The following is a 20011-nucleotide window of genomic DNA, read 5'->3' on the forward strand; positions in this document are numbered from 1 at the left end:
CTCCCTACTCCCCTTACTCTTGAGTGTCAGCACTGTGACCTTCTCCATGGATTCATTTATCCACTTTAGGTCCACCATCCCACCAATGATTGGCTATGTTTTTCAGAGGATGGTTGTGCTTTGGGGATGATGCCGGTGTGTGCCTGTCTTGCGCTGGATTGCCTGCCACCCCAGCTCCGGGGGAGGGTTTTTCCCTGCCCAGTCCCTGCCCTGTACCACAGTCTGGTTACATTGTGAGTACCCAGAAATTGACACATTGTCCTTTCTGGTTGTATTTATTTCTACTCTTTGATGGTTTCATACTTTGTAATTTCAGAAATCCTGTAGCATCCGCCCCTGAAGAAGTGTATTCACAGAAACGCGTCGGACACCAAGGATGCAGCCACTGGGCTTTTAATTGGATTTGACAGTTATTAATGTTTTGATGTATCTCATTATTCTATTTTTATACTCACTTTTTACATCATGTGTTTTGTGCTCCCCAGTACAGATATATGTATTTATTGTACAGTGTACATCTGCTACAGTTATATATGGTTAGACACACTATCTTTGACTGTCTGTATACATATGCATTCATGTAGGCTATGGTTTGTGCGTATGCACACGTAACCCTTTACATGTGTTGTCTACCCAGAATTTTCTACCAATAAACTTGTACACATTTTTTATCTTACTCCAATCTGTCTACTGCCTCATTTAAAGTCCCACCTGGCCTCCGGCCTTCCCCTCCCCTTTTTTTTAAAAAATTTTTAACAATCGGACACTTACCTGTCCTGGAGTCCAGCGATGTCGGCACCGCAGCCGATGTTTCCATCGGCTAGAAGGGTGCTGCCACCACCATTGCTGGTAAGGGATCCCGGCAGTGTAGCTTTTTGGCTTCACGGCTAGGGTCCCTACTGCGCATGCGCGAAGCTCGCTGCGCTCTCTTACTGGGCCGGCAGAAAGGGAGGGAGGAGGGGGACTGAGCTGCTGATGTACTTTGCCGCGGCCTGGTCTCCCAGGAGTGGGGACAGGGTACCTGTAAAAAACAGGTACCCGCTCCTCCCTCCCCTTGAAAGGCTTGTGCTTTTTCTTGCTCTTGTGCACGTTTTTTATTGAGCTTCTTCAAGTTCCTTTGAGCTTCTTTGAGCATGAGCAGTTTTTTTTTTTTTTTTTTTTTTTACAAATCCTCCTAGATAATATTTTCTTAACCACTGTATAAAAAAAAACAAAGAAGCTGTAACAAACGTTTTCACGCGTTTTCGAGCTTCTTTGAGCTTTTTTGAGCTCTTTGTGGCACTAACTCCTCTTAAAAACACGAGTTTGGTTGGTTTTTATTCTGCCTATAGGAGCATATGCCTGAAAACGCCTAAAAAAGCCATAGTGTGCATGGTCACATTGGCTAACATGAAGGGAAGGGGAGTTTGCAGGCAGAAAAAATAAGAGCTCAAAAGCCTGTAGGAGCCGCTTCTTTGAGCTCCTTTGAGCTGCAGTGTGCATACTCTGTACATCCCCAGTTGATTCCTTTTCCTTGGTCTGTACAGCTCTGATTTATTCCTCCTTTAGTAACTAACAGTCTTTATTAGATCAGCAACAGCCCCTTACAGGCTAGGTCCCTTAGAAAGTAGCACAATGTGTTGTGAACTGCATCCCAGAGTACCTCAGACTACCTTGCTCTTCCACTGCAGGAAATGCTAGCCCACCTGGCTGCTTCTCCACCAGTCTACTCTACTGACTCTCTGAAGATCTCCCAGGAAAAGGTATGGAAGATTTAAGCACATCACTATCTTCCAGGGATACCTGCTACATGTGTCAGTCCCCCCTCCCTTGTAGGTCCCAGCACCGTGCTGTAGTACTCATACTGTCCTCTTGCTCGCGCTGCCCCTCTAAGAAGACTCCTTCCAAGCTTCTCCTGTTGTCAGGATCCTCCCAAGCCAGCACCTGAGCCCTAGCCCGAGGTAGCGCCCCCCCCCCCCCAACTAGGGGGTCCGCCTCAAGGGCCACCGACAGTCTCCTCAGCACTGCATCTCCACCTTCCAACTGACTCCCCTGCTGGTATGACTTATCCATATTTAAGGGCTTACTTAGTCCCCTGCCAGGCCCATAGCCTGGGGATTGGCTAAGGTCCCCTAAATATGCTGAACAACCCTCCTAGCCTCCTCCCTCCAGCTTCCAGAATGTTCTCCAACTTTCCAGAAGTAGGGGGAGGCACCAGAGAGCTGCCTGTATGAGTCATCCAGCCCTGATCTCTAGTAACCCTGACCCAATTACAGATTTACAGGCCTAAGCATGAGTCAGCCATACATTTCCCTGCACTCACACTAGTAGAACACTAGAGGGTGATACACTGAAATCAAATAAATCATTTCTACCAGCACCGTGAAGCCCTGCTGCCAGATTAATTTGTACCCTACACTGCCCACACTTAAACATGGTACCAAGGAAAATCCACCTAGGGTTCTCACGCCATTCAACCTACTATCCCAAGCACACATAAACATGTACATCAGTGAGGCAGCCCATACAACATCAGTAAGAGGCTTAATGTAATAAGAGGTATTCAGCACTATGCATAATAGAGAGGTATGAGGCACTGACCTAATGACAGCAGATAGGGTCCAGTTGTGCATGCATGACCAAGATGCAGAAGTTATCTTTCTGATCAGGGACTCTGTGATGGGGGGACTGGGTGATTGGGGGGCTCTTTGATGGAGGACCTGCATGATTGGGGTGTTATTTGATAGAGGAACTCTGTGATTTGGGAACTCTGTGATGGCAGGACTGCGTGATTGGGGGGGACTCTGTGATAGGGGAACTGTGAGATTGGGAGGCTCTTTGATGGGGAACTGCATGATTTGGGAGCTCTGTAATGGGGGGCTGTGAGATTGGGGGGCTCTTTGATGGGGGAACTGTTTGATTGGGGGACTCTGTTATAGGGGAACTGTGTGATGGGGGGGCTCTATGATGGGGGGACTGTGTGATTGGGGGGCTCTGTAATGGGGGACTGTATGACAGGAGGGCACTTTGATGGAGGGGGGCCTCTGTGATGAGGAACTATGTTATTGGGGGACTCTGTGTTGGGGGAACTGTGTGATTGTGGGGCTCTTTGATGGGGGGACTGTTTGATTGGGGGACTCTGTTACAGGGGAACTGTGTGATTAGGGGGCTCTGTGATGGGGAACTGTGTGATTGTGGGGCTCTTTGATGGGGAAACTGTTTGATTGGGGGACTCTGTAATGGGGGACTGTATGACAGGAGGGCACTTTGATGGAGGGGGGCCTGTGTGATTAGGAGGCTCTGTGATGGGGAACTGTGTGATTGGGGGACTCTGTGTTGGGGGAACTGTGTGATTGTGGGGCTCTTTGATGGGGAAACTGTTTGATTGGGGGACTCTGTTATAGGGGAATTGTGCGATGGGGGGCTCTATGATGGGGGGACTGTGTGATTGGGGGGCTCTGTAATGGTGGAACTGTTTGATTGTGGGCCTCTGTGATGGGGAAACTGTGTGATTGGGGGGGCTCATTACTCGGGGACTGTGTGATTGAGAGGAGGGCTTTTTGATGGGGGGCCTGTGTGATTGGGGAAACTCTGTGATGGGGGAACTGTGAGATTTTGGGGGGATCTTTGATGGGGGGACTGTGTAATTGGGGGGGTTTTGATGGGGAAACTATGTGATTGGGGTGGGGGGGGCTCTGTGATAGGGAAACTGTGTGATTGGGGGTTCTGTGATAGGGGACTGTGCGATTGGGGGTTCTGTGACAGGGGATTGTGTGATTGAGGGGCTTTGTAATAGGGGACTGTATTATAGGAGGGGACTCTATGATGGGGGGGACTATGTTATTGTAAATGTAAACCTCTGATATGATGTGAGGAGGACTGTAGGATGGGGGGGGGGGACCCTGTCATGGGGAGAGAATCTGCTGTGTTTGTGGAGTGTGACATGATGGGGGTTTCCCATTGATCAGAAACATTTACATTTTTTATATTTAGACTGGGGTGCCCCGGGATACTTTGTAGCAACTGAAAAAAGGTTGAGAAACACTTCTATAGATACAGTCCAAAAACAAAAACAGTAACCGAAAAACAGGAACCCGCAGTAAGGAAACAGCATTGAATTGCCCTGAAGACAGATGGGGATCCCAGCGATTGCAATTACTATTTTCAAACAATTGTTTTAAACTTCAACAAAACAACAGAAGAGATGAGAACTGTCACTTCTTCAATTCTACAAGTGCTGACCTCAGGAGAAAACTAGAACCCAGCAAAAGTAGTTTGCTCAGGGGAAAAATAACCGCTACCCTCCGCCGTCCTCTGATTGCATTATGCTAGGAAATATCTAATCAGCTTCCTTTGCAGCTATTTTCGGGTCTAATAAGAGAATAAACAGACCTACGAGAAGGTGACCTTTCAATTACTGCTGTCAGGATAAAATAATATTTTGCTTTCTGATCAGATGTCAGATGTCTCGGAAATAAGATTAGTTCTCTTTTTTCTATTTGTTTGTTTTAGAAATAAGCGGCGTTACCCAGCAATTCCACAAACGCTTTATAATGGTAACAAAAAAAATAAACAATGTCATCGCAATGAAGAGGAAGGTTCATTGAATTAAAAAAAGAACAAGATCATAATATAAATATATATATATATATATATATATATATATATAAAATTATCGGACTTTCCGACAAGTTTTGTTGGTGGAAAATTTGAGAACCTGCTATCAAACATTTGTTGGTGGAAATTTCGACAGCAAATGTTCGATGGAGCGTACGCACGGTCGGACTTTCCGACCACAAGCTCACATCGAACATTTCCTGTCGGAAAATCTGACTGTGTGTACACGGCATAAGATTGCCCTGTATTTGGCTCCATCAACTCTGACCAGCTTCCCTGTCTCTGCTGAGGAAAAGCATACCTACAACATGATGCTGCCACCACCATGTTTCACGGTGGGGATGGTGTGTTCAGGGTGATGTGCAGTGTTAGTTTTCCTCCACACATAGCGTTTTGCTTTTTGGCCAAAAAGTTCAATTTTGGTCTCATCTGACCAGAGCACCTTCTTCCACATGTTTTCTGTGTCCCCCATATGGCTTCTCACAAACTGCAAAAACTGGACTTCTTATGGCTTTCTTTCGACAATGTCTTTCTTCTTGTCACTCTTCCATAAAGGTCAGATTTGTGGAGAGCACGACTAATAGTTGTCCTGTGGACAGATTCTCCCACCTGAGCTGTGGATCTCTGCAGCTCCTCCAGAGTTACCATGGACCTCTTGGCTCTTCTCTGATGAATGCTCTCCTTGCCCGGCCGGTCAGTTTAGGTGGACGGCCATGTCTTGGTAGGTTTGCAGTTGTGCCATACTCTTTCCATTTTCGGATGATGGATTGAACAGTGCTCTGTGAGATGTTCAAAGCTTGGGATATTTTTTATAACCTAACCCTGCTTTAAACTTCTCTATAAATTTATCCCTGACCTGTCTGGTGTGTTCCTTGGCCTTCATGATGCTGTTTGTTCTCTAAGGTTCTCTAACAAACCTCTGAGGGCTTCACAGAACAGCTGTGTTTATACTGATATTAAATTGCAGACAGGTGGACTCTATTTACTAATTAGGTGATAGCTGAAGGCAATTGGTTCCACTAGATTTTAGTTAGGGGTAACAGAGTAAAGGGGGCTGAATACAAATGCATGCCACACTTTTCAGATATTTATTTGTAAAACATTTTGAAAACGATTTGTCATTTTCCTTCCACTTTGTGTTGGTCTATCACATAAAATCTCAATAAAATACATTTGCGTCTTTAATTGTAACATGACAAAATGTGGAAAATTTCAAGAGGTATGAATACTTTTTCAAGGCACTGTATATGTTTTACTTTCTGCTATAAAACATACTCAATAAAAAAATGTAAAAAAATCAAATTTCTTCATCAATTTAGGCCAATATGTATTCTGCTACATGTCTTTGGTAAGAAAATCCCAATAAGCGTATATTGATTGGTTTGCGCAAAAGTTATAGCGCCTATATACTATGGGATATACAGTATCTCACAAAGGTGAGTACACCCCTCACATTTTTGTAAATCTTTTATTCTATCTTTTCATGTGACAACACTGAAGAAATGACACTTTTCTACAATGTAAAGTAGTGAGTGTACAGCTTGTATAACAGTGTAAATTTGCTGTCCCCTCAAAATAACTCAACACACAGCCATTAATGTCTAAACCGCTTGCAACAAAAGTGAGTACACCCCTAATGCCGCATACACACGACCGGACTTTCCGGCAGAAAAGGTCAGACGGAATCATTCCATTGGACATTCCGCCGATCGTGTGTGGGCTTCATCGGACTTCTTCTTTCGAAAATTCTGACGGACCTAGAAATAGAACATGTTTTAAATCTTTCCAACGGAATCAATTCCTATCGGGAAAACTGTTCGTCTGTATGCTATTCCAACGGACCAAAAACGACGCAAGGGCAGCTATTGGCTACTGGCTATTGAACTTCATTTTTCTAGTCCCGTCGTACGTCATCACGTTCTAAAATATCAGACTTTGGTGTGATCGTGTGTAGGCAAGTCCGTTTCAGCGGAGCTCCGTCGGAACTCCATCGAAAAAAAACGTCAGCGTTCATTCCGACGGAAAAAACGGTCGTGTGTACACGGCATATGTGAATATGTCCAAATTGGGCCCAAAATGTCAATATTGTGTAATATATAATATGTAATATATTTTGTGTGGCCACCATTATTTTTCAGCACTGCCTTAACCCTCTTGGGCATGGAGGTCACCAGAGCTTCACAGGTTGCCACTGGAGTCCTCTTCCCCTCCTCCATGACGACATCATGGAGCTGTGGGATGTTAGAGACCCTGCGCTCCTCCACCTTCCGTTTGAGGATGACCCACAGATGTTCAATAGGGTTTAGGTCTGGAGACATGCTTGGCCAGTCCATCACCTTCTTTAGCAGTGGTCGTCTTGGAGGTGTTTTTGTGGTCGTTATCATGTTGGAATACTCCCCTGCGGCCCAGTCTCCGAAGGGAGGGGATCATGCTCTGCTTCAGTATGTTGTCAGTACATGTTGGCATTCATGGTTCCCTCAATGAACTGTAGCTCCCCAGAGCACTGCAGCTGGCTGGAACATGGAAACATATAAGTAAAAGTGGCAATTTCTCCCAAGCACTGCAAGGGTGGATTTTTTATTATTACACACCTGCTGTATTCCAGCACCATGTCTCTTGCTGTTTATGCTCAAAAGTTTGTCTATGTCAGGAATATACTGGGACTTTTCAGGTTCTACATAGAAGTGTTCCACATTGTCAAAAATAATGATATTTAATAAGATAGTGTGTGTATGTGGAATATATCCATGGTGAACCTGAAAAGTCTCAGCATATTCATGGCATAGTCAAGATTTTTACTTTCTCTTTCAGTAAACCTGCACTGCAAGGTGAAGAACAGGTTTACAGCACAGAATCATAAGCCTCGTACACACGATCGGACTTTCCGCCAACAAAACCGTGGAATTTTGTCCGAAGGGTGTTGGCTCAAACTTGTCTTGCTTACACACGGTCACATAAATGTTGGCCAACAATTACGAACGTAGTGACCTACTAGGCGCGCTACGTGGGTTCTCAGCTCTTTAGCGCCAGCCTTTGGGCTCCTTCTGCTAATTTTGTGTTAATAGAAGTTTGGTGAGTGTTGATTCGCTCTTTTCATTTCACGCTTTTCATTTCGTTTCTGAACGGCCGTTCGTCAAACAGCCATGTTTCGGAATCAGAGGAGATAACGTGTTATTTATTATTGGCCTTGGAGTTATTGCTTTGACATTATTTTTTTGGTTGAATAATAATGATTTGATTAGGTATATTTTCTATATTTTTAGAATGCGCTTTTTGGTTCTATTGGCAGATAGCATGTCTAATTTTATTTATTTTTATTTTTTTAATGCACAATAAAAAAATTGTGTAGAATAATACTTGGCTATGTGTCTTACTACAAATGACAGTTTGGGAGTCGGCAGTTACATTTTAAAAAAATACAATGTAAAATTGACAAGGGACACCAACATAGTTGTATCTTTGTTTAGTGGATAATGGTGTTGTGGTAACTTGCACAAATAAAAAAAAAAAAAAAAAAGCATAATAATATTATTCTTGATATCACTAGAAAAAAAAAACCCTTGAAAATTTGTTTGTAATAACTCCATCAGTATCACCAGCAAAGCAGCTTCATTATTATCCCATTAAAGAAGAAGAGAATTGTGCGCTGCATTTCCAGATTTCATAATTTGCCACGTCACGAATGTTAATTCTCCATTACAACCACTAGTTTACAAGACCGACCGCTTCTGCTTCAGAGCATGCGTGTTTGTACTTTGGACTTTTGTCTGACGTACTTGTGTACACACGATCGGAAAGTCTGACAACACACATTTGTTGGCAGAAAATTTGAGAACATGCTAACCAACATTTGTTGGCGGAAAGTATAACAACAATTGTCCGACGGAGCGTACACGCGGTCGGACTTACCGCTAACAAGCTCACATCCAACATTTCCCGTCAGAAAGTCTGATTGTGTGTACGGGGCTTTACAGTTTGGAAGGCAGAACAGGTTGGGACTCAGGGAAGGAGAATATGCAGTCTGGCATCCATGCTCTGTTATCTTCAGTCTACTCTGGGGTGAGCCTTGATGTCTGCTTGGCAGGAAGCAGTGATCGGACCTGCAGTGTAGGCTCCGCCTAACTGTAGGAGGAGCTACATTCCTGATCCAGCCTGAGAGGAGCCTGTGCCTGGGAGAAAGTGTGTTTCTCTTGTATGGAAAGGGGGTGTGCTGCTGCCATAGAAAAGAAGCCGACTGGCAATAGATATGGGCGCATCCTCCTCACTGCTTTTGGGCAGGTCTTATTATCAAGAGAGACTGAGGCATAGCGTGATGTTGCAGTATCAAGTACACAGATTCTTCAGCTGCCTCCCCCTTGTCCGGGCCACCGTGGCTTCCTCCGGCATGCAATCAGTGGCAGGCAGTGTGGGCACACTGTACTGAGTAGCCAGGCTAGGCTGAGTCCCCGGCCAAAGTTCGGATTCCCCTGCACTCAGCATTAGTGCAGGGTGGGCTCACACTGCGCAGCTAATGGTGAGACAGCGGGGGAGGGGAGACACGCATCATCCACTGAGCTGAGCAGAATTGTCACTCTTGGTGCAGTCCGATCTGAATGATGTGTCTGGGTCTAGGGCAGATGAAAATCCGAACACATCATTAAAAAAACGGACTGTCCGGGAGAAACCCGTACGGGTGGCAACCCTATGTATGACCTGTGACATGAAACTGTCTTCCACAACCTCACCTTAGTAGCAGAGTTTGGCTGTTCCTCACCCAGTTTTAAGCCTCGTACGCAGCTGTTTCTGTTTTAGTTAATGACTGTAAATCAACCTACATATGAAATTGATGATCATTAGCACCTGCTTGGTATAATTGGTTAATCATACACCTGACTCTAATCCTACAAAATCGCTGACTTTGTAGAAGTGTACAAAGTGTGCAAGTGTAAGAATTAATACTGGTTTAAAGTCAAAGAGTAGTCTCCCAAAATATTTATTTGATTTCGTTTTTCTTTTTGCTCACTTTGCATTTTGTAAATTGATAAAAATAAACAATTAAAAAAATTATATTTTTGAAAGCATTCTTACTTCACAGCATTTCTTACTGTACTTTTTTTTTTAATAAAGATTTTTGAAGTTTAGTTTTATGCATTATAATATGATCTCTTACTATTTTTATTATTCTTACCATTATTTTGAAGACAACGTACAGAAAAGTGTTCAAAACTTTTTCACGCCAGATCTTGTCTGTGATTCAGCAGTTTTCGGACAGTCCATAAATCAAGTTTTGTGGTTAAACTGTCAGTAAAAGAAAAACACATTTTTATGAATCTGTCAAATGTAAGAAAACTTTTCATTTTGCCTCGAGGAGTCTGACGGTGTATAGAAGTTAACAACAACAAAGGTAGACAGTTTGTTCTTTTAAAGTGGTCTTTCAGGAAAACTGTATGACTCAAGTTTGTTTTGTTCCCGGTGGAGCGTGCTGTTTGGTGTTAAATAATGAAATGTTGAGGGTAGAAAGGATCGGGCCGGGTTCACATTCAGGATCAGATCATTTTGAATCAGACTACCAAGAACAGACATTTCACTAGTAAACAGATGGTACAGGCTGTAGCTTTTTCTGTTTCTTCGGAACCCTGCCGGTGAAAGGTTTTCATTTGAGTTCCTGTGGGTGGTACCCAGGCTGCCCAGTACATGGCAGCTGGGCTACCCCCCAAATGCACAGGTTCCAGGGCCCCTCAGGTTCTCCTTCCAACCTGTACTGTCACCTGTACTGTCCCCATGCCATCCTCCCAACTGTGCATGAATAACCACGTCTGTCACAGTCAGGGGTCAGGCTCAGAAACCAGTAGCTATAGCAGTAGAGAGACTCTCACTCATGAGCAGGATAGGTATACAAACAGGTCACACTGGCAGATGATGTGGGCTCACCGGAGGAGTACTTACTGGTATTCACCAGAGCTCCTGATGGTGGAGATGCCTATTAGTACCAGGTCACAGCCCTCGGGATCACCCCAACAGAAGGTGAGCAAACCGGGATTCAGTAGCAGTTATAGTAGGTTGGGGTCAAGTAGAAACGTAGTCAGTAAATAAGCCTAAGGTCGGTAACAAGTGATGGCTGGTTGGGAACAGGTCAAGGGTTGGTAACGAGTGGTAGCGAAAATACAGAAGTTATTGGAGTGACAAGAGGGAGATATTGGCTGGAGAGAGAACAATAATCTGGCAAACAGGAAGTGCAGAGAAATGGCTTAAATAGGAAGTTCATGGGAGGAGCAAAGAGTTTAAGATTCTCGAGGAAGCAAGATTATCCAAGTGATTGTCCAGGAAGCTGTCCAGCAACCAAGGTGGCTCAGCAAGAAGACACATCACTAGACATGGCAGAGGTCTCAGGTTCAGACTCAGGTCCTGACAACCTCACTATTAGGAGTACTTACACATAATGTCCAAGCACAAGCTTTCAGGACTCTGCAGTCAGGTCCACACCAACATTCACTTCTCTCATTTCCCCATCCAGGCATTGGCTTCACTCTCTTAAATATTCACAAGGAGGTCAGATATTGAAGTAACTTTCTTTTATTTAATGACGTCAGCCATAAGAACATACAGTCCACATGAAGGCACATACATAGTCCAGAAAATTGCAGAAACAGTAAAAGTTTCAAAAAAAGGGATTAGATAAATTGAATACCTTCAGCCGAGGAATGCATTGGTATAAGGTAGGTTTGTTCTCCTTGTTTGCCACTAGCATGTCCTTAGCCTCGGAGGGAAGGATAAAGAGAAGCACCAACCTCAGTTTAAGCTCTTAAGAGAATCCTATTCCTTCTGCCATGCAGGCCCACTGTTCCTCCAGACCTTGGATATGGGGACCCCTCTGCAGCCTCTCCTCCAAAAGGAGGGAGCAAGAAGCACCTCCAGCAGAACCTCCTTGTCTTAGGAATCTCTGGTCAGCAAGACCTGGAGCCTCAGCCCCACACACTATATAAGGAATCCCAGAAGGCCTCCTCAAAAGGAGGAGCCAAGCTTAATAGAGCCTGAACTAAGCTCTACTTGCCTACATTCCCAGCTCCACCCACCTGTCTCAGCCATTAGATGATACAACAAGAACTATTGCTGGTTGTGACAATTTTGGTCAAATTTGCTGGGTTTGAGACTTTTGGTGGCTGCTCCTTTTTTTAACCGGCCTTTGTATGGTTCTTTAATAAACTTTGTCATATTTTAATTATATATTATATACTCTCTGGTGTTCACCTGCTCTTTCTTTGTTTCAAAAACTAACATTATATATATATATATATATATATATATATATATATATATATATATATATATATATATATATATATATATGTATTTCCTTAGGAGTGGTGGCCGCATTTGTTTTGTTTTTGTTTTTTTAGACTTTGTTGTTTCTTTTTCATATTCCGATCTGGCCATTGTCTAACCCAGCAAATTTGACCAAAATTGTCACAACCAGCAATAGTTCTTGTTGTATCATCTAATGGCTGAGACAGGTGGGTGGAGCTGGGAATGTAGGCAAGTAGAGCTTAGTTCAGGCTCTATTAAGCTTGGCTCCTCCTTTTGAGGAGGCCTTCTGGGATTCCTTATATATTTCTTTGGTAGACCAAGCTGTCCAACAAAAATGGAAGTTAGAGGATGAGACAAACCTTTTACTACTGGCAGGGGTGCTTAGAATGAGTTTTTCTTTATTTAATTTATGTAAAACATTTATCTCAAAAGGAAAAACAAAATTGTTGCTGTAATGGCTTAAAAAGTGTTAGCTGGAATTCAACTCTAGTTTCTTAGTCAAGTCCATCTAAATCTGCTGCGCCCTTTGGTGTGGAGGAACTCAAGTGTTCTGCAAAGAGCCCTGACCTCAACTATACTGAACACCTACTGAGTTGGAATGCTGATTATGAGTCAGATTTTCTCAACCAACATCAGTACCTGACCTCACAAATAATCTTTTAGCTGAATGCACACAAGTTCCCACAGGCCTATTCTAAGGTCTTTTGGAAAGCCTTTCCAGAAGAGTGGAGGCTGTTATAGCCACAAGGGTAAAAGCCAACTCTGTATTAATGCCCATGGTTTTGGAATGGGATGTCCAACAAGCTCATATAGCTGTGATGGTCCGATATCCACAAATGTTTGACCATATAGTATATAAGAAATAGGGATGAGCCGAACACCCCACAGGTTCGGTTCGCAGCAGGACATGTGAACAGGCAAAAAATTTGTGCGAACACTGTTAAAGTCTATGGGACACAAACATGAAAAATCAAAAGTGCTAATTTTAAAGGCTTGTATGCAAGTTATTGCCATAAAAAGTGTTTGGGGACCCGGGTACTGCACCAGGGGACATGGATCAATGCAAAAAAGTTTTAAAAACGACCGTTTTTTCAGGAGCAGTGATTTTAAGAATGCTTAAAGTGAAACAAAAAATTTAAATATTCCTTTAAATATCGTGTCTGGGGGGTCCCCTCTGCCTCTAAAGTAGCTCATGTTTATAGTAGTACCGTAACAAAATGACATTTCTAAAAGAAAAAATGTAATTTAAACTTCCTAGCGGAGACAGTCAGTGGGGACTTTCTTTCACGTGGTCTGGTCGTGCCTGGTCCTACAGGCCTATTGGCGTGAAATAGTGGCTGATATAAATGGAGTGGCAGGGCTGGATCTAGATGTAGACCTGCTTGTGTTCCTTATGGGTATTACAGACAACTTGGCAACTGCTAAGTATACCAAAATGTTTGTGTTTTATACAGCTTATTATGCCAGGAAAGAGATCTTGTTTCGATGGAAGCTACCAGACCCCCTACGGTATAGGCGTGGTGAGCCCAGGTAAATACGGTACTACCGCTATATAAATTCACCTACATGGGCCGAAATTGCCCCCAGAAATTTGACAAAATATGGGCGGCTTGGGTGGAGGCTAGACATCTAGCACTGTGATTGCACTCAGAGGTTCTCTCTTAGGGGACCTGCTGACTGGTGGCGGGTGTGGTGACCCTATCCCTAGTTACAGGAGACGCTGGCATGTGGCGGTGTTGAGTTCTATGTTTACAAGTGGGGTCGAATATTCTTCTACTTCTTCCTGCTTTCTTCACAATTTTTCTCCCTTTCTCTTCATTTTTCTTGTGGCTTCATTTGTCATACTACTTTAATATTCTCCATGGAGGGCTCTTCCTGTCCCCCCCCCTCCTCCCCCTTGCCCCTGACCACTTTTTCCCCCAACCCCCCTCCTTTCTTTCCCCTACTTTTCCGACTTCCCCCCTCTGACCTCCCCCCCCCCCTCTTTCTTACAGAATGTCCCGAGACCAAGTTGATTCCCAGGTGGGGTGGACTCACTAATATGTAAGCTACATTGGTTCAAGGGGCGCTTACACAAACAGTAGAGATTGGGAATGGGTTCCTTCTTTTTCTTCTATAAACTAAAATGGATGTATAGCCATATAGACAACGCTAGGCTTATTAGATTGTAAGCTCTTCTGAGCAGGGCCCTCTTAATCCTATTGTATTGTATTGTATTATATTATAACTGTATTGTCTCCCTTTTATATTGTAAAGCGCTGCGTAAACTGTTGGCGCTATATAAATCCTGAATAATAATAATAATAATAATAGGCCCTGACAAAAATGTACTTTTGACTTTATACCAATATGAATCATATATCCTGTTTTCATGTGCTCCTGTATGTGACATATATCTTGCATTCTCAAGTGTAATGTACAGTTTGTTCAATAAACATTACCTGTGTTAAAAAAAAACAAAAAAAACTTGCTAGCGGCTGTAATATATTGCCATCTCCTGGTAATATGGATAAAAATCAAGAAGAAAACGGAGTGTGTTCCATCCCCAGTCCATACCAGGCCATTCGGGTCTGGTATGGGTTTATTAGGGGAGCTCCACACCAAAATGAAAAAAAAATTGGTGTTGGGGTCCCCCCCAAAATCCATACCAGACCCTTCTCCAAGCATGCAGCCTGGAGGCGAGCAAGCGCCCCCCCCCCCCCTCCTGAACAGGCCACATGCCCTCAACATGGGGAGGGTGCTTTGGGGTAAAAAACACAAAAGACAGTTTTTGACAATTCCTTTATTAAAAAAAAAAAAAAAGTGTCCCGCGATGTCCATCCTTCTTCAATCACGGCGCCAACGGGCCCAAAAAATACGGGATGCCTCCCATCAAGGTGGAGCTTTTTTTTTCTATTTTTCGGGTCTGTCTGCGCCCTGATTGTAGATGTATGGATATCACGGGACACTTTTTTTTTTTTTAGAAATCCCATTCACATAGGGGGGGGGGCTGGGATCTGGGAGCCCCTTTGTTACAGATTCTGATAAGCCCCCTGCCCGCAGACTCCTACAACCACCGGACAAGGGTTGTGGGGATGAGGCCCTTGTCCCCATCAACATGGAGAGAAGGTGCTTTGTTGAGGGCAAGCGGTCTGGTATGATTCAGGAGGGGGGGTGCTCGCTCGTCAACCCCTATCCTGGCCTGCCAGGCTGCTTGCTCGGATAAGGGTCTGGTATGGATGGGGGGGGCGCCATGCCAATTTTTAAAAAGATTTTGGCCTGGAGTTCCCCTTAAAATTTATGCCACACCCAAAGGGCCTGGTATGGACTGGGGGGGGACCCATGTCATTTCTTTTTCTTAAATCTGTCATAGGGTTCCTCTTAACCACTTCAATACACTGTATTATATACTGTACACTGACTTACAGTATATATAATGTTTGGGGGTTCTAAATAATTTTCTAGTAAATAAAAAAGTGTCAGAATAGGCCTGGTCTTCAAGTGGATACTATTTTTTATAGCAAGCTGCCTGACCTAATTATGGCCACTTTGTAAGGCCATCATTGCGTAAATGTGCACCATTTTCAATGCAGCTATACAAACAACAATATATCTCTTTCAATGTGGTGCTGAATCTACATTCTAGACTTAAAATCATCTGTAAACACTAAATCCCTTCACCTTTAATAACTGTTACAAAGTAGCTTGTCAATCAAGGATATCGGATTCGCGCATCCACAGGGAGGAGTTAAAAGGTCATCCGCTTTAAGGTGAGGACTGATCGTTCATAATTACATTGTATTTATGAAAGACTCAAATACCAATTGTAAATGTTAACATTTTGCTTCAAATGTTGTTTCGGTTGAGAGGGAATTAGCAAGCTTCAGTTACTTCTGAAAGCTAAGCAATCTTTGCTTTTCTTTTCTTTCATTTAACGGATTTTAAAGAGAAAGGAGTTTAACTTAAATTTTACATTAATTATATTTTTACGATTTACAAAAAACATTTAATACAGAGTGCAGACACTGGATTCACAGAGCATTACAGGTTATCTAAATAGAGAGCACAGCAGGAGCTGTTTCCTTTTTGATTATTTCTCTCTAATTGAAACTTCTTACAGCTACTTCTGAATAGAGGGGAGAAATGTCACTACTCTGACTTCTTTAGCTGTGTGTATAGATTTCCTCTTGAGCTGTTAAGTATAGTATACATGCCTTTTTTCAGCAAGGCATCTAAAAACAGACAGGTAAACCCATGACAAGGAAAATAGAACGCCACCTGATGATTGAAAATGAGCACAGAAAGCATAATAATTTGCAATATAAAAATATATATAAATATATATATATATTATATTTTACTCTTAAAGTGGAACTTCAGTCATTTTTTCAACTTTCCATCTATTAAATCTTTTGCCCTTGTTGTTTTAACATTTTTTTTTCTGACAGTAAATACCCTTTACAGCCCACTTCCTATTTCTTGTCTGGTCATTAGCCTAGGCTTATGACATCATGCACAGCTCTCTCTCTCTGTGAGAGTTTGCCAGGAAAGGAGGGGGAATGAGTCATAAGAGGACCAATGAGAGCTGCAGAGCTGGAGGTATGCCTCCTGTGTAAACCCAGGAAGTGAACAGGCAGCAGCTTCAGCTGCCCACAGTTAAAATGGTTGCAGCCAGACTCAGTAGAGGGAGATTTCTGCAGCATATTTAACAAGTACAGAATCACAGTATATATAAAATATTATGCAAAGTGGTTGGAGGGAAGCTTCAGAATGGCAAAGCTGTTTTTATTACAAATCATGTGAGCAGACTGCAGTTCCTCTTTAAATACAAAACCACTATCTATTTCCTCCTAACCCTCTTGTATTGAATTGTATTGTTGCTGTATCGTCTCCCTTTATATTGTAAAGCGCTGCACAAACTGTTGGCACTATTCCTTCCTCTGACACCAATGATGGGGCACTATTCCTTCCTCTGACACCAATGATGGGGCACTATTCCTCCAACTGACACCAATGATGGGGCACTATTCCTCCAACTGACACCAGTGATGGGGCACTATTCCTCCAACTGACACCAATGATGGGACACTATTCCTCCAACTGACACCAATGATGGGGCACTATTCCTCCAACTGACACCAGTGATGGGGCACTATTCCTCCAACTGACACCAGTGATGGGGCACTATTCCTTCCTCTGACACCAATGATGGGGCACTATTCCTCCAACTGACACCAATGATGGGACACTATTCCTCCAACTAACACCAATGATGGGGCACTATTCCTCCAACTGACACCAGTGATGGGGCACTATTCCTCCAACTGACACCAATGATGGGGCACTATTCCTCCAACTGACACCAATGATGGGGCACTATTCCTCCAACTGACACCAGTGATGGGGCACTATTCCTCCAACTGACACCAATGATGGGGCACTATTCCTCCAACTGACACCAGTGATGGGGCACTATTCCTCCAACTGACAACAATGATGGGGCACTATTCCTCCAACTGACACCAATGATGGGGCGTGATTCCTCCTCCTGCTGACCCCATGTGCTATGTAATCTTTTCACTCCTAATAATTCTGGGGTATTTTCTTCTCTCACTGGCCACAGCCCAGCCCCATGAAGTTTGAAGTACAGTAAACGTGCCCTTTATTTAGAAAGTTTGGTGACCCCTATTTTGGGATCAGGACACATGGCGTCATTCGATGCTATGGTGTTGGTCTCCAGGCTGTCCATACCATGGCAACATATGATGCTGATCTATGGTGGTGGGCTGCCCCCAGCATTCAGGAATGAACATAAGTCTGCCTCCTCCAGACCTGCTCCACCTCCTTCCCTATGCCATGCTGCTGCAGACAAATGCATACCTCCTAACTTTTTGAGATGGGAATGAGGGACACCTATCAGTAAAAGTATGCCGGCATAAGACACACCCCTTGCCACGCCCCCTTAAAGGAGAATTGTACAAAAAAAAAGAAGATTGGTTAAACCCACAAGTGCTTTTTTTACCACTACTATTCCTTTATATTGGCTTTTGGAATTTACTAATGCAGCAATTTAGAAATCAGATAAAATGTTTAGCTCCGGAAAACACCTTTTGATAGATAAAAAGTGCATTTTATATACATCTATATAGATCAGACCAAAATGAGGGACACATTAGGAGGAATGATGGGGTGAATCTGTGCTTGGGGGCTCTTTGATGGAGTGACTGTGACTGGTGGACTCTGTGACTGCTGCAGCTCTTTGGTGGGGTGATTATGTAATTGGGGGCTTTGCGATAGCGGGGACCATGTAATTAGGGGGGTTGTGATGGGGTCACTCTGTACTTGGGGGCTCTTTGATAGGGTGACTATGTGATTGGTGGGCTCTGTGACTGTGGGGGGGGGACCTCTGTTGTGATGAGAGGACTCTAGGATGGGTGGCTTCTGTTATGGTGGGACTGTGATGTGATGGGAGCTCTCTTGCATAGAGGGTACTCTGATGAGATGGGGGGATTTTAATGTGAAGGGGGGGCTCTGATGGAAAGCAGAGACTCTGATGGAAAGGGGGGACTCTGATGGAAAGGGGGGACTCTGATGGGAAGGGGGGATCTGATTGTTAATTTCATCAAGGCGGTATTTAGTGGCTCGGTGATGGGAGACTCTCATATTTAGAGGGACCTCTAATCTATAGGGGGGACTCTGTTTTGATGGTGGACTCTGCTTTGAAGGGGGGCTTCTGATCTGAAGTTAATTAATCTAGGCGATTGTGTGCATTGTCCCAGGCTCAGGTTTCCTAATGATATGCAACAATAATTTTTTTTTTATATTTTAGACTGGAGTGCCTCGGGATTTTGCACGTTTCTAACCACTTAAATACTACCCTATAGCAGATTTACTGCTACAGGGCGGCTGTTCTGTGCAGAATCTCCTATATATAATATATATATCTATATATAGACAGTACATGATTCTGCAATTCCGCATAGGGGGCGCACGCGCGTTTCTTCTGCTGTGATCAGTCACAGTAGAAGCCGATCGGTAGGGGTCGGCCAATGGATGACAGTTGGCACGCGCTGATCGTAAAGGAGAGGCACAGGACGGAGCTCTGCATACTGTATGTGAACAATGCAGAGCTCCGTCCTGTCAGCAGGGATGTGATGGATTTTCTTTCCCTGCAAAGCACATCCTTTAATAAAAACACCGCACTGTGTACACAAAAACACTGGCTAGGCACACAGTGAACCCTTTGATGCTTAAAGTAGAACTATAGGAAAACATTTTCTTTCCATTTTGCATAGAGCAAGGAAGGGTTATAACCCCTGTCAGATTTTTTTTTTACCATCCATTAGGGAGATTTCCCCTCACTTCCTGTCCCATAGCCAAACAGGAAGCGAGAAGAAATCCAAGCAAATTAAGGGAATTCCTTGGGTAACCCCAGGCCACCAAAACTAGTGTCCCCATTGTAGGATTTCCCCTCCATTACTTTTCTGGGGACAACCCAAAATTAGGGATTTTCTTTTACTTTCACCTTCAATGATAACGGTAAACAGGACAGACAGAGAAAGAGTAAATCTCCTTATCAGGGGGGCCCAGACAGTAATAAAAACTGACAGCTGTTCTAATCCTTCTCCATTCTGTCCTAAACGAAAAAAAAGTGTACTTTAACCTCTTCCCAGCTAATGTCATTAGTACAGTGACAGTGCATATTTTTAGCACTGATCACTGTATTAGTGTCACTGGTTCCCACAAAGTGTCAAAAGTGTCTGTTAGTGTCAGACGGTCCGTGACAATATCGCAGTCCTGCTATAAGTCGCTGATCACCACCATTACTAGTTTAAAAAAAAATAGATATATATATCTAGATATATATATATCTAGATATATATATATATCTAGATATATATATACAGTGTGCACATAGATATATCTATCTATCTATCTATATATATCTATATATATATCTATATCTATAGATATAGATATATATAAATATCTTTATCTATCTATCTATCTATCTATCTATCTATCTATCTATCTATCTATCTATCTATCTATCTATCTATCTATCTATCTAAATATAAACTATGGAATATATAAATTTATCTTTATATAGATATATATCTATATATATATCTATATATATCTATATATAGAT

At 43.1% G+C, this 20011-nt stretch overlaps 1 protein-coding gene and 1 long non-coding RNA gene across 2 annotated transcripts in view; both read right to left on the reverse strand.

Moving 5' to 3' along the window:
• The window catches only part of LOC141144134 (scinderin-like), a 355101-nt gene that overhangs the window by 186977 nt on the left and 148113 nt on the right, over positions 1–20011 (reverse strand). The window lies entirely within an intron of this gene.
• LOC141144135 (uncharacterized) lies at positions 5736–11524 on the reverse strand. The gene is made up of 3 exons (XR_012244355.1): positions 11264–11524; positions 9764–9873; positions 5736–7109 (listed from the first exon to the last, which is right to left on the reverse strand). It is a non-coding gene; the product is annotated as an uncharacterized lncRNA (long non-coding RNA).

Source organism: Aquarana catesbeiana, linkage group LG05 (assembly GCF_042186555.1).
Source record: "Aquarana catesbeiana isolate 2022-GZ linkage group LG05, ASM4218655v1, whole genome shotgun sequence".
Taxonomy (NCBI): domain Eukaryota; kingdom Metazoa; phylum Chordata; class Amphibia; order Anura; family Ranidae; genus Aquarana; species Aquarana catesbeiana.